Source organism: Antechinus flavipes, chromosome 1 (genome assembly GCF_016432865.1).
Source record: "Antechinus flavipes isolate AdamAnt ecotype Samford, QLD, Australia chromosome 1, AdamAnt_v2, whole genome shotgun sequence".
Lineage (NCBI taxonomy): Eukaryota > Metazoa > Chordata > Mammalia > Dasyuromorphia > Dasyuridae > Antechinus > Antechinus flavipes.
Window position 1 is genome coordinate 13143057 of NC_067398.1, and position 14854 is coordinate 13157910.

Here is a 14854-nt window from a genome sequence, read left to right on the forward strand (position 1 = left end):
TCTCTCTGGCTGCTTCCCTGCCACCTACAAATGGGCCCACATCTCCCTTATGCTCAAAACTCCCTGCAAACGACCGACCGACTCCACCGCCCCAGCCGTCAGCCCAGCTTTCTCCTCCTTGTATGTGGCTAACTCCTGGCTGCCAGCAATGGGGCCTCCATTTCTTTTCCCTCATTCTCACTGACCTCATCACTCAACCCACCACCTCAGAGTCACGAATGGTCTCCCAATGGCCAAGTCCAGCGGCCTCCTCTCGATCCTCGCCCTCGCCCTCTCTGCGGACTGGAAGCCTGTGGATCAGCCTCTTCTCCGCGAGATCCCGGTCTCTCTCTTTCTCCCTGTGTGATTAGATCACAGACTAAGCAGAAGGGGAGAAGGAGAAGGCTGGGTGCTTGAGGGGAAGGTGCTGGAAGGGCAGCAGGGCTCGGGCTTCCAAAGCCAAACAGAAAGTTTCTTCATTGATCTCAGAGGGGCCTAGAGCACAGAAAGATTATGTGACTTGCCCAGCGTCCCAGAGCCAATGTGCCTCAAGGGGGACTCGAATCCAAGTCCTTCCTGCCTCAGAAACTGGTCTCTTCTCCAGCTCCCCAAGCGTCTGTGACAGACTTATATTTAGCTGAATGGTAAGCATTCATCCACCTCACTCGGAGGGCTTAACGTCTGTCCTCGAGGAAGCAATGGATTTTTATTGAATGAGCATTAATCATTATCAGCAGGTCTCCGGTTCCTTATTTAGTCAAACCAGTAAAATAGCTTTATTTTTATCCTAATCTCAGTGAATCATGCATTCATTCATCCCCTACCGGCATAATAGCCTACCTTGTTCAGAGGCTCCTCCTGCATTTTCCTGGGAATTACAAAATGGCCTCTAAGCTTCTTTGTCCATATATAACCTCATGATCATTACGGAAACTTACATAACTTTTGACAGGAGCTCTCGAAAAGCCGGGGATTTGGCTGTTGGGTTTTTGGTTATTTTAACTAGACTTCTGAGAGCGATATTTTGAAAAAAACTGTCCCCAGCTCCTTTTTTTTTTTTTTACAGAAAATCTTAAACATTCCATGTCCCAAACTAAAAAGCTCACACATTAATAACTCTGTTTTCCTCCCAACCATGCAAGGCTATTGACTCAAAGATAATGCTTCGTCAACACTAATGAACCTAAAATAGTCTGATCCTCCTACCTCTGGGTAATACAACACCCAATTTAATTACCGGGCAAAGAAAACACAGTTTGTTTTCTATTTCGAGGTACCATTTCAAAGTAATGCAAAGGAGGGGAAGAAGGGTTCTGAAAACACATTTTTATGCTGGTCGATTGTTTCGAGAAGTGGGAGAACAATGTGTTCTAAAAATACTTCCCCATCCATCCATCTTCCTCTACTTCCCCTACTTTGTGAGCCGCTGGACACCATATGCTGGGGCCACGGCAGATGAATCACTCTTTTACAGCCTGCCGGGGAAGAGGGGGCTTGGGTCCGCTCCAATCTTTTCCAGTTTGGGCCTCCATTCTGAAGTGATCCGATTTATGGATTTTTCTGAACAGTTCGCCGTGATTTTACAGAGTTTTGTGCTAACTCTGCCAGAGCTTGTCGACTACGTGCTTAACATATGAGTAAATCTTTGTCTTCACTAGGGCGACACAAATAATACATTTCTCATGGAGTAGCCAGGTATTGAGTGAGGGATGACCGGAGATGTTCCAATGGGTGTCCGTGCAATGACAAGATCGTCCCCGGATGACCGAGGGGACTCACAGCATTGGAAAGCCTGGATGGGTCGCGCTATTGAAGAGAATATCCTCCCGTGAATGAGATCACCGATCTATCCAAATAAATCTATCAAACAGACACTTAATCTTGGTAATTTTACAAATATAGGCAGTGCCTAAAAGGCTGCTGGGAAGGTCAGAGCATTTTCATCATTACTTTGCTTTTTAAATTGCCTTATGGTTTGGAAAATACTTTCCTCCTGACCTGCTTTCAAAATAGGAGATATTCTTGTTGGTCCCATTTCACAGAGGAAGAGGTTGAGGTCCTGAGAGGGCATGTGATTTGTTCAAGGTCACACTGTGAGTGCCAAGTTATGTAACTGGGGCTCATGGATTCGGAGTGGGGATGAACCTCATAGTACATCTGGTATAATCCCTTTATTTTACAGATGGGGAAACCATGTCCCAAGCTGATGAACTGACTGAGAATCATAGAGATGGAGCTGAAAAGGACTTCCCAAAACATCCAGAAAAGAAGAAAATAAGCATTTATTAAGCACCTACTGTGTGACAGACTAATTACTACACATATGATTCTCACAACGACCTTGGGAAGTAGATTCCCCAATGTTTACAGTTGAGAAAACTGAGGCAAACAGAGGTTTGCCTCACAGTCACATGGCCGCACAGCCAGGTCTGTGTCGGAGGTTAGGTTTGAATTCAGGGCTAGTTTGATTCCACATTTTACAGAGGAGGACACGGAGGCACGGAGAAAGGAGGAGTGATGTGTCCAAGCACGTAATTCAAAGATCTGCAGTTGTGTTAGTAAACTTCCCACATCAAAAGAGACTGCAGCCCTCTGGTCTGGCAGATGCTCCTTGAGAGGAGCTGCGGTAAACACGTCCATCCATTCCTTCCCACTCCCCAGCCAGCCTGGGGAGGGACTAGCTAGGTTAGCCCCGAGATGACAGATCCAAGTTCCGTCTCACCAGGCTCGCTTTCAAAGACCTTCCTGCTTGGCCCATCGGCAGGACCCGAGATCCACTGCTCTGAGAATCCAGGATCCCGTCGGTGCCACGATGGCTCACCTTGGCCCAAAATATTCCGCACCGGGAGGTGAGAAAACCGATGTGACATCTTTCTGCCAGATTCTGTAAATGTCACAGAATCGCCTGTGGGGGAATTAGTGCTTTCACTGCACTGAGAGAAAGCTCCCCCGTTAGGTTTCCTGCTCCATGGTCATGATTATGTATACAACACGTTGGTTCTCCGAGACTCATCCGCCCTCCCCTCGCCCCCACCGCTATAAAGTAAAACGCCGAAAAGCTGATTCACATTTTTTCAGAGAAATCTATTTGTATAAAATGTCTGTCTCAATAGTCAACTTTTGGGATGAAATGTGAAGTATGCAGCTGCTAATCTCTCCGGCTTCAGGCCCGGCTCGCTGACTCATCAAATCCTGATTTGATATGCTCCATTTAGCCAATCAGTCATTTTTTTTTAAACTCAGAAGAACTACAGCTATCTCAAAAGCAAGATTTGTGGTCATCCCATGTTTGTAGGTATCTTGGGTTGAATGATAGTAACGAACCCCACAGGGTGTTAATAATTCTGAAACCAAGTGGCCAGCAATGACCACAAAGAGTGTAGAACCCTAGAATCGGCGGGGACCGCCAAGGCCGCTGAGTCGAGCCCTTCTCTCATGTACCTTTCTGCTGGAAGACTTCTCCCCCTTTCTTTCAGGGATGACTTTCTTTCCAATAAGAGAAAGCTCTCTGAGCTCCAAAGGACAAGGAGCCAATTTCATACAATGAACTGACTAAGGGAACCTTCCAGTTAAATTACTAATCAGAGTTCATTACTGCTTGAGTCGAGTGGATGTTTACAAAAAATGCCATCACGCTCATCAACTTGAAAATATCACTGAGTCACTTGGTTCCTCAGTATTCCTGAGTTTCCAAAATCTTCCATAAAAAGTCAGAAAGAAGAGAAAAGGAAATCACCCCCATGGCTAACTTTTTGCTTCATCACTTCTGAGGTTTGCTTTGATGAACCGTGCTACAGAATGTGAAATCAGGATGACCTGAGTTTTAATCTTAGTTCTATTACTCAGTGTCTGTGATCTAGGACAAATCACTTCATTTCTCTATGCCTCAGTTTACTTATTTGTAAAATGAAAGAATTGGATCCGATGGCCTCTAAGGTCCATGACGGCTCGAAATCAGTGACCTTTTAGCCAAGTTCTGACCTTTTTATAAGATTTTCATTGGTCACAGGTTCATTGAAGCACAAATTTAGAATGAAAAACATCACAAATTCTTGGGAAGAATCTTTCAATCAGCCTTAGGATAATTAGGTGTTCTTCTAGACCCCCAAACAATCGTTACAACCAAGAACCAGGAGATCTCTCTGTTTAGTCTCTGTTCTCTCAGCTGGGCTTTACTAGCAAATTTCATGAAACATTTGAAATTTTACATTAGAGCGTTTATAAACTAGAATAACCCATCTCCTAGAAACAGTAAAACCTACTTGGATAACCTCGCAAACCAACAGATACAGAGGGCAATTCCATTCCATCCCCCAGGCTTGATAAGGATGCAAATCAATCTTTCTTCTTCTATTCCCTCTCTTTTCTCCCCCTCTCCCTCTCCCTCTGTCAGCACTCTTTTCTTCTGTCTGTTTTTCTAAATTATTATCTTATTAAAAAAAAGAAAAATAAAAAAGGAAGATGAAACAAAATAAAACAGACTATTGTCATGTGCCCAGAAGAATATCAGGGAGAGTTCAAAATACAGAACAATAAATTACCAGTTCAAGAAAGGATATATAACAATAGAAGAAATTATATTCATGAGTGTCCATCTTTTTTTTTTTTAACTTTTTGTAGGTTGTTCTTTTGCTCTCTACTGCACACATTTGAAAATTTATTCTTTTTTCCCCCTTTTATCTCCTCCACCTCCTCCAAGCAAATTATAGTTAAGTTCTATCTTCCTCTATTCCCTTTTTCTCCCTCTCTTCCTCCTTGCACACACACACATATACACACTCATTGCATATATATATATATATATATATATATATATATATATATATATATAGTACATCTATCTACATTTTTTTTTATTAGAACACTGCTTCCATTGGAGAAGGTATCCTGGATTACTTCAAAGATCCCCTCAGGAAGTCACCCCCTCATTTTCCTTTGCATCAAAGTTGTCTATTTTGGATTACATTTGATGCATATGCATTGTTTTCCTCCAAGAGAATGTAAGCACCAGGAGGGCAGGCTCTGTTTGGGTTTGGGTATTTATACCACTAGTACTCTGCTCAGTGCCTGAGAGCGAGTAGGCTGATAAGTGAACGAATTCTATTTTATCCCTTTTCACTAAAGAGGGAAGCGGGGTCATTTTCGGTCACCAGGCTTTCCTCTCCCAAATGTCTCCTCGTGCATTCTCCATATTTTAGAAGGACCATTGGCTAGCTTAGGCTGCCGATCCGGGCTTCTGCAGCCATTGTCCCCGGCGCGCCACCTTGGCAGCCGGCTGCTGCTCGTCCCCTCTCTGTTCCCCTTCGTTCCCTCCAGGCTGGCTCTCCTCAGCACTGGCCTTATTTAGTTCAGGGAGGCAGAGCTGCCGTGATGTCCAAACACCTATGTCCCGGGGGGCAGACCTCCTTATTTGGGAATTGATAAACAAATGCATCTTTTTCTGGCCCTCCACTCTCCTCCCTTTCCCTAGAACTGGCTGCCGCAAGGAAAAGAGACTTCTCTTATCCATGGAATCAAAAACGAGAGCACGCCCAGCCATTCAGCCTCTTCATCACGCTTTCCTTTGCTGTCAGATTCTCTGCCAGCAACGGAATTTGCTCCATGTCCTATCCCCGACACATTCAGTGTTTGGAGAACTCCCTTGGGAACCAGACAATAACATGGTAGCCAAGAGGGACAGAGCGCAAAGCACCAATCCTCTCTGTAAGGTGATCCAGTCCTCTGGCTGGCCCTCTTCCCCGACACAACCGAGTGCCCATCTACAAGACCTTAGGTAAGTCCCCTAAGCCCCCATCTCATCATCCCAAGAAGTGAAGGGACTGGGCTCGGAAACTATCTAAGTCATTTCCCCTTATCTCCATCATTTCGGAACTCCTGGATCATAGTTCTTTCCACTGTGTTCAACTACTAGAAAATTAATTTTTGAATTTATTTCCATTGTATCACAAGTCAGCAGTACTTGAGGATTTCACTCAAACCATCTTGGAATTATTCAAGAATACATTTTCCCCAAATCCTTAAGCCATTTCTTGGGGTTGTTGGACCAAGTCTTACAGTATGGCAGCTAAACATAGGTTTGAAATCTGAGGGGAGGTTGGGTGGTCTAGTCTCACCTTCATCCACGGTTCCTTCAATGGGTCAGCTCTGAATGAGCATCTCTGTGCTTATTTGCACTGGAGATGACCAAGAAGGGTGGTGGGCCGCCTGTGGGCATATCTCCCTTGTGGCTGCCCAGTCATTACAGCCCATTTTTTAACTTCAGTGAAAACATACTCATCCATATCTGGCTAGAAAATGTTTGTGGTGGTGGACATTTGTACTGATAAAGAACTCAGGAAACCACAAGGCAGAGTTAAGCAAAATTCAGCCAGATCGCGTTCATGACTCACCTCGAGTGTCTAGTCTGAGCTTCTAGCATCTTTCATCACAACTGCTCTCTTCTCCTCCTATCCCTGGAGGGGAAGAGGATGAATGGATGGAAAGAGGGAAGGAAGCAAGGAAGGAAGGGAAGAAATAAGGAAGGAAGGAAGGGAGGAAGGAAGGGATGAAGGAAGAGAGGAAATAAGGAAGGAAGGAAGGAAGGAAGGAAGAGAGGAAGGAAGGGAGGAAATAAGGAAGGAAGGAAAGGAGGAAATAAGGAAGGAAGGAAGAAAGCACCTTTCTGGGTAAAACATCCAATACCTGCAGATACACATAAATAGCTATAAAAAGGAAATCAGTTCTATTTCTGGAAGGCAAATCGTAGACTCCCGGTTGCAGGGAGTCCATTTCTTCGATCAAAGAAATCCTCACAAAGGGAGGTCACAGTAGAACAAATGAATTCAACTGTCAGTTACCCAAACCATCTTTTATGGTCCTTCATTGCATAACTGTTTATTAAATGCCCACTAAATGACGTCATCCAAACTAAACAAACGCCAACACGTAACAGTCCCTGCCCTCAAGAAGCTTATGTTCCATTACATTCGAAATATCTACCAAAGCAGCCGGGTGGCCCAGTGGGTAAAGCATTGACCCTGACGTCAGGAGGACCTGACTTCAAATCCATCCTCAGACACTTACTAGCTGAGTGATTCTGGGCAGATCATTTAATCCCAATTGCCTTTAAAAAAAAGTCTGCCCATAGATTCCATGACAAATTTAGAAATATCGGTAACAAACTCAACTTTAAGGATGATTCCCAGATGTGCCAAATTTTAGAGCCAGAAGCAAGATATTTTGAGCTGAGAAATCACCACTAGTGATCCCAGAGCTAATGGTTAGGTCTAGAAATTGTTTGTAAATAACCATTTTTTGATAGGTTCCATCATGACCCCAGGATCATCTTTTAAGACTGCAGCAGCCTTGGTATCCCGCATCCCTAGGTTGGAGGGCTGGGGGAGCGGAGGGCAGAGCAAAGAGCTCCTCCCAAGTTCCCAAGCCAGCTAGCTCTTCATCTCCCTGGGACTAGACCCCAATATTCCAACTCTCTTCCCTTTCCCTATCTCCTCCATTTTGTAGCTCCCAAATTTTACAGGTCGGTTTCCCCTATTAAACTGTAAGCTCCTTGACGTCAGGGACTGTCTAACTTTTTTATATTGTATCCCCAGGGCTTAGCACAATGCCGGGCACACTAGTTGCCCGATGGGTAGCTGCTGCCTTCCACTACCAGAAGCAACAGCTTTCTGGCCGCAGTTGAGTCCCTTTCATGTCATCACAATGATGTCCTTCCCCTGTAGATTTCCTCAGCGTGGGGGAACCTTTCCATCGACACAACTGTAGTTCTTCCATTCCCTAACAGAGGGGCAAACACGAGAGACCAAACTCTAAGACTTCCTGGCCCGGGAGAGCTTGGGCTCCAGCAGGAATATCCTTCAAGGCCCTAACGTGTGACACAAGGAAGCGGGCAGGTACCAACTGAATGGCAAGGCCCCTTCCTTCCTCCCATAATCCCCTTTACAAAGACAGGCTTTGTGACCACCACTAACTCCTCACAGAAGCTTTAGTTCACGGGCTCCTCCCGTTACCCCGTGTGGAACTCCCACAGCACACGGCAGCCAGGTTTTCCCATCTGATGGGAAATTAAATTTCACCTTTGATTGAAATTGGCCAGTTTCCATCACAGGGGAAGCCTCATTACGGAACACCACAAACCTAAAGAAAACAGTGGCCCCCGCTCAGCCCCCAAGGTGGCTTTGCTCTCACTGGGAAATAGCTGTATCTGATCAAAGAGACAGAGGGGATTTTTAAACGACCAAAAGAAACTCAGCTACCCTAATTCTACAAAACCGAGGTCTTTAAACAAGGACACGGCAGCCTGCAAACTGCACGGGTTTGGGTTCAGGGCTCGGACTCAAAGGACCTTTTGAGTTGTCTTCCAACTCGGGATTCTGTGATTCAAGATTTGAAAAGTCTCCTCCCCGCCCCCTGCCAAGCCTTGGCCAGAATTTTCCAACCAGATGTGTTTTTCTTATTGATGAAAAACAAACTTCACACACACACACACAGACACACACACACAGACACACACACAGACACACACACACACAGACACACACACACACTCTCTCTCTCACACACACACACAGTGTCTGGAAATCCTCCTTAAGTTTTGTGTTTGCTAAGGCAAGTCTAGTGGTCCAAATTCTTTACCCACTCCAAGAAGGGGAGGGCAGAATAACTGTCTGACCCCCCAAAACCCCTTCCCATGATGCATTTCTGATGGGAAAGGAGGCTGCACCTCCCCAGGACGTCATCGGCTCTGACCCCACGGGCTGCGCCAACACCTGCCGCCATGTTGGCGGTGGGTCCGGGTATCTGGACGAATCAAAGCTAGCTCTTTAGCTCTGGGTGGATTGCCTGCATTGGGGTGGGATTATCTCCCACAAACCTGACTCTCCTCTTGTTACGATGAAGTTGGTCCCAGATAAAGCTCTTTCTGGCGTAATTCACTCGTTCATTACTTACAATCTCTCAGTCAATAAGTCAACAAGAGGCCCTTTAACCATATATGTCTTGTAAAGGCCACGAGGACCTCTTCCATCCTTACCAAGGGGAGTTTAACTATCTCTCCCTTCATACAACACAACAAGAGGCCCTTTAGACCAAATCACTGACTCCCCCAGCCCAGAGAAGATGCTCAAGGAGTAGGGAAGGAGCAGGCAGGAGGAGGATGGGCTTTCCCACATCTCCGAGGTGATCTTGCTTCATCTGGTAGAGTAGGGTCAAATGTCAGCTCTTTGAGAGCAGGGGCTGAACCCAGGTTGAACTCCCTCCCCTCTCCCCCCGTCGGATGCTTATGTCTATGTTTTCTTCACCAAGTCCCTGTGCTTCAGTTTCCTCAACTAGTTTGAGGTCACTCCCCAAAGATCCTTCCCCCTCTAGTGCCAGGATCCTGTGACTGTCTGGCCCTGGAGAGAGCACTGGGAGGAATTTAAATCTGGGCCCCGGTGGGCCAATGAGAGCCACTTCTGATCCCCCCAAAGTGGGTCTTTGTAATTTGGCTCTGGTGACAACCTCCCCCTCAGATTTGGGGGCATGCCCGCACGGGCCCCGTGGATCTCCTGTGCCAGGGTCCTTGGCAAGCCTGTGCCAACTAGAATGTGGGGCAGCCCTCCCATTGGCAGCGTGGCCATTTGCCCAGCCTCCCAGACTCATCTCAGCTCTTGTTTCTTCTCCAACTTCCCCATCCAACCAGTCACTGGTCTCTCCCATCGACCCTCTTCTTTGTACGCTCACCCCCTCCCTCCGGTCCAGGTATTGCAGAGGGTTGAGTCAGGAAGACCTGACTCCAAAGCCAGCCTCTGACGCTTACTCCCTGTGTGATCTTGTCACTTCGCCTATCTTTGCCTCAGTTTATCCAACTGTAAAATAGGAATCATGAGAGCGTCTACCTCCCAGAGCTGCCGGGAGGATCCCAATAATTATATGAAAGGATCAGATCTGGCCAGTGACCAACTGGTGATGGCCCGTTATAACTCCTCAGAAGACCATACTCTGCAGGACTGAACATTCTCCGCCACGGGACTTCCTGCCAAGCCCTCTCGTCTGGATGGGTGAGGGGCCGTTGTGGTTAATTAAGGGCAGGAAAACCTCATCCATGCTGCCTTTTTTCCTTCCAGCCACCCCCTTTCAACATGGTTCTCTTTAAGTAGGAAAGTAAATAAGTGTCCACAGTCCTGAGAACAGGTCCCAGAGCATCGCACCGGGACCTCTGGCTTCAAAGCTGGGACTTTCCCCTCCGAACTCTGCTGCCCCCCTTGCAGTTAAGATTGTTAAGTTGTCCGGGGAGGGTTTGAAGAGTGATAACATCCCGTCACCAGTCTTTCAAAATCCTGGCGGGTCATCGGCCAGGTCTGAAACCTTTCATCCCCAGGTCGTCCCGTCCAGAAGTGCCTACCGACCCTGCGTGGGCCGCCCACCTGCTCGGAAAGCCGAGAAACAGAACTTTTCAGCACCCAACATCTTGACGTGATTCATGAGATCCCTGAGATCCAGGAGGCACATGGGGGAGCAGGGAAGGGAACTAAGCAACACCCCCTAAGAGTGGGCCCATCCAGGAGAGGGAGTGGTCCATGGACTCCCCCACCCCTAACCTCTACAAAGATGGAAGGGAGATGCCTTTTCTCACCTCTCCTTTGGAAATGAGAAATCAAACTCTGTTTTAGCTGAACAAAAGCCAGGAATAAAGGCCACCGGCCCTCCAGCCTTCTCATTTGCCCTTCTTTCTATCCTCAGTGTTTGGCTTAATAAATGCTCACTTAGCCTCTGCCTTCCCTGTCAGACTGGAAGCTCCTTGAGATCAGCATTAAGCATAGTGTTCAGCGCATAGTAGGTGCTTAATAAAAGTTTGTTTTTGATCAATTAAGGAAAAAGCATTTATAAAGGCAGTGGTGCATAAAGGGTTAATCTTGAAATGAGGAGGACTCAGACACTCAGTCTTCTGTTCTGTAAAGTGGGAAGATTGCAAGAGAGAATGTATTTGAAGCAGTTTACAATGTTACATGGCAGCTCTAGTTACTCTTTCTTTGTGCAAAGGGCTGTGCCGAGAGCCCAGGACATAGACGGGAGAGTAAACTCAAGCCTGGCTCATCATCAAACACCTGGTGGGCCTGGAGGCAGCAAGATCCAGTCTCAGCTGCCTACTAACTGTGTGGACACTTCTCTCATCTATGAAACAGATAATAACAGTAGCTACTCCGAGGGTGGTCGTGAGCATTAAATGAGATAACGATCACAAAGTGCCGAGCACAGTGCCTGGCACACAGTAGGCACTACACAAAGAGTAGCCGCTGCTATTATTATTATTATTATTATTATCAGAGAGAACAGAAAACAGTTTCAGCTGCAAATCAGAGCTTTGTGTGCCAAGGGCAGAGCAGTGAACAGGAGACTAGATAATACATCTTCTCCAGGGTCATGTCAATGAATGTAACATCAGTTTCTGATGTGGATTCTTAAGTAACCATCGTGCCCTTAAATTAGCTTTTTCTCATCTATTAAAGAAAATAAATAAAAAATAAAATCTGTTTTATCTAATAAATATACTAATAATACATGGAAAACTTAAAAAAAAAAAAAAAAGCAGCGCGCTCCCGAAGAAGTGCTATAATTTTTCAAACGTGGCGATCCAATTAATTAGGTGACCTTGTCTTCCCTTGTAGTCGCAGCCTCTCTCAGGCTTTTCCAGGAACAGAGAGCTCAAGCCCTGAGAAGGAGATACTGGGGCTGCTTTGGGATTGCCACAAGGTAATCATGAGCCACAAGTACAAAAGCATGACTGAAGGAAGACTTTGTCTCTGTGAAATAATGTTGCATCATACCCTTTGATCCAGCAGTGTTTCTACTGGGCCTGTATCCCAGAGATCTTAAAGAAGGGAAAGGGACCCGTGTGTGCACAAGTTTGTGGCAGCCCTTTTTGTAGTGGCCAGAAACTGGAAACTGAGTGGATGCCCCTCAATTGGAGAATGGTTGAGTAAATTGTGGTATATGGATATTATGGAATATTATTGTTCGGTAAGAAACGACCAGCAGGATGATATCAGAAAGGCCTGGAGAGACCTGCATGAACTGATGCAGTGAAATGAGCAGAACCAGGAGATCATTATATACTTCAACAACAATACTATATGATGATCAATTCTGATGGACCTGACCATCTTCAGGAATGAGATGAACCAAATCAGTTTCAATTGTTCAATAATGTAGAGAATCAGCTACATGCAGAGAGAGAACTATGGGAAATGAGTGTGAACCACAACAGAGCATTTTTACTCCTTCTGTTATTGTTCACTTGCATTTTTGTTTTCCTTCTCAGGTTATTTTTAACCTTCTTTCTAAATCCAATTTTTCTTGAGCAGCAAGATAACTGTATAAATATGTATACAGATATTGGATTCAACATATATTTTAACATATTTAACATGTATTGGACCTGCCATCTAGGGGAAGGAGTGGGGGAAAGGAGGACAAAAGTTGAAACAGAAGGTTTTGCAAGGGTCATTATTGAAAAATTACCCATGCATATGTTTTGTCAAGAAAAAGCTATAATAATTTTAAAAAAGAAATAATTATGCAAAATTATTTCTTTTTTTAAAAAAATTATTATAGCTAATCATACCCTTGGAGCTAACTGGCTGAAATACGAACATCGATGTGTTTTCCAAGAATGTCACATGAAATAAGTATCTTCTTGGTAAAAATCATATCAAGTTCTTCTTGAAAAGAGGAAGATATATTTTTAGAAGCTGAAAAATCAATTTAGAGAGAATTCCATATTAAGAAGAGGAAGAAAAATCTCTATTCTCTGCTCTCAACCTTTCCATTTGTTCCCAGCCAACAGGAATCTGAGCTGTCTCGGGGTTTACTTTGTCCACTTCTCACAAGACTCGCAACTGTCGACCTGTCGGCTTGAAAGGAGGTTGAATTTCTGGTCCAAACACCTGGGTTCAAATCCTACCTCAGCCAGTACCTTTGGGCAGGACATTTAACTTTTCGAAGTCTCAATTTCCTCAAGCATAATTAGGTTAGGCTTCACAGCTCCTAAAGTTCATTTCATGCTCAACATCTGGCACATAGAAACTACTCAATAAATGCTTAATGTGTGTGCTTTGAAAATTTAAATCACATTGCACATATCTAACCTATATGAAATTGATTACTGTCTTTGGGAGGGAAAAGAGAAGGAAAAAAAATTAGAACTCAAAAAAAAAAAAAAGAATGTTAAAATTGCCTTCACATGTAATTGGAAAATATAAGGTACTATTAAAAAATTAAATCATGGATCTGGAGACCTCAGAAACCATATAATTCAACTCTTCCTCCCCCATTTTATAGCTAAGGAAACTGAGGTCTGGAGAGGTTAAATAACAGGACACAGAAGTGACTTGAACCCAGGTCACCTAGAAAGTAAGAATAACAATATAGGAAAACTTGAACCCAGATTTCTGGGAATACAGAGCCTCTGTGCCACACGACATTAATAGTTTTTCTGTTAACCTTCATTTCCATGCATATTCTTCCTCCCTTCCCCCTTTCCCAGGAGCTTGTTAACCTTGGCCATGACACCCAACTAGCTCTGGAGTAATCAACAGAAAACTCCCTCTCTGTCAAAGGAGTTTACATTAGAAGGACAAATGAATGTAAAAGGTCACCTCCTCCCATTGTGTGGAAAAAAGCCCCTCCAAAATCACTAGTCTGGGGGAAAGGGGAAAAGAAGGAAAAACTAATTTTTTCCAAGAGGTCTTGACCTTGTAATTCAGTGCAAGGGACTGATTTTAGTCACTTTGGGTAGAAATTATGAACAACAATGATGCTGAAATCTGGGTACATTTTGTGAAATTTAGGAGATTCCTCCAACTCACCAATTCAAATGACGGATTTCTTTCATTCTCTCAGGATCTAGAAACTTTAGATGATGTTAAATTTTGCTTTGTAATTTCCTTCCCTCCTACTCACTCTTCCCTCCTCACCCAAACCCCATTGATTCAGAGTATTCTAAAGGACTGGAAGTGCCCAACCTATTTGTACTAGCTAGTCCCCATATGCATATATTTTGAAACTAAAAAGCTTTAATAAAAATTAAAATAAAAAAATGAATCCCAGAATACAAAAATGACACAATTGCAGGGGTCCTCAAACTTTTTAAATAGGGGGCCAGTTCACCGTCCCTCAGACTGTTGGAGGGCCGGACTATAGTAAAAACAAAAACTTTGTTTTGTGGGCCTTTAAATAAAGAAACTTCATAGCCCTGAGGGAGGGGGATAAATGTCCTCAGCTGCCGCATCTGGCCCGTGGCCGTAGTTTGAGGACCCCTGAGCTAAGATATGAGGGGTTTTTTTTGGGGGGGGAGGAAACAATATTCCTTTATCTTTATCAAGGTATAAGTGAGTAGATTGTCTAGGCTGGTCCTTGGCCAATGGCAGGACCCAATCAATTGAACTACTTCCATCTGTACCAGCTCACCTAACCTCTATCTTGCAACTCAAGCTCTCAATTGGGATGTGGAGGATCTCTAATGCAAAGAAAAGCAAGCCTCCCTTGAACTTCAGGCCTCCCATCTCTTGCTGCCCTTCCAGGATGGAGCAGCATCCTCCCTCAGTGATGGAGCGGCACCCTCCCTCAGTGATGGACCATTGTGTTATAACCTTCACACTCCAGTGACTCTGAACTCTTGTAGCTCGCCCCCTCACCACCTTGTTCCTCACTCCCATCCTCCTCAAGCTTTCTAATTCTACCCTTCTCCTGGGCTCTCTGAAATGCCCATCCTAGAGACAACAAACTTCTCTGCATCTTAAATCCTTTCCTCTCCCACTCCTTCCATTTTCTACTTATTACAGAAGCCGGACTCCTCCCTGATGATCCAGTCTTGCTGGCTACCCTTTCCAGGACCAGATGC

At 44.8% G+C, this 14854-nt stretch overlaps 1 protein-coding gene and 1 pseudogene across 1 annotated transcript in view; both read right to left on the reverse strand.

Moving 5' to 3' along the window:
• The window catches only part of ARHGEF3 (Rho guanine nucleotide exchange factor 3), a 220129-nt gene that overhangs the window by 89725 nt on the left and 115550 nt on the right, over nt 1-14854 (reverse strand).
• Nucleotides 8924-9044, reverse strand: LOC127546128 (uncharacterized; annotated as a pseudogene).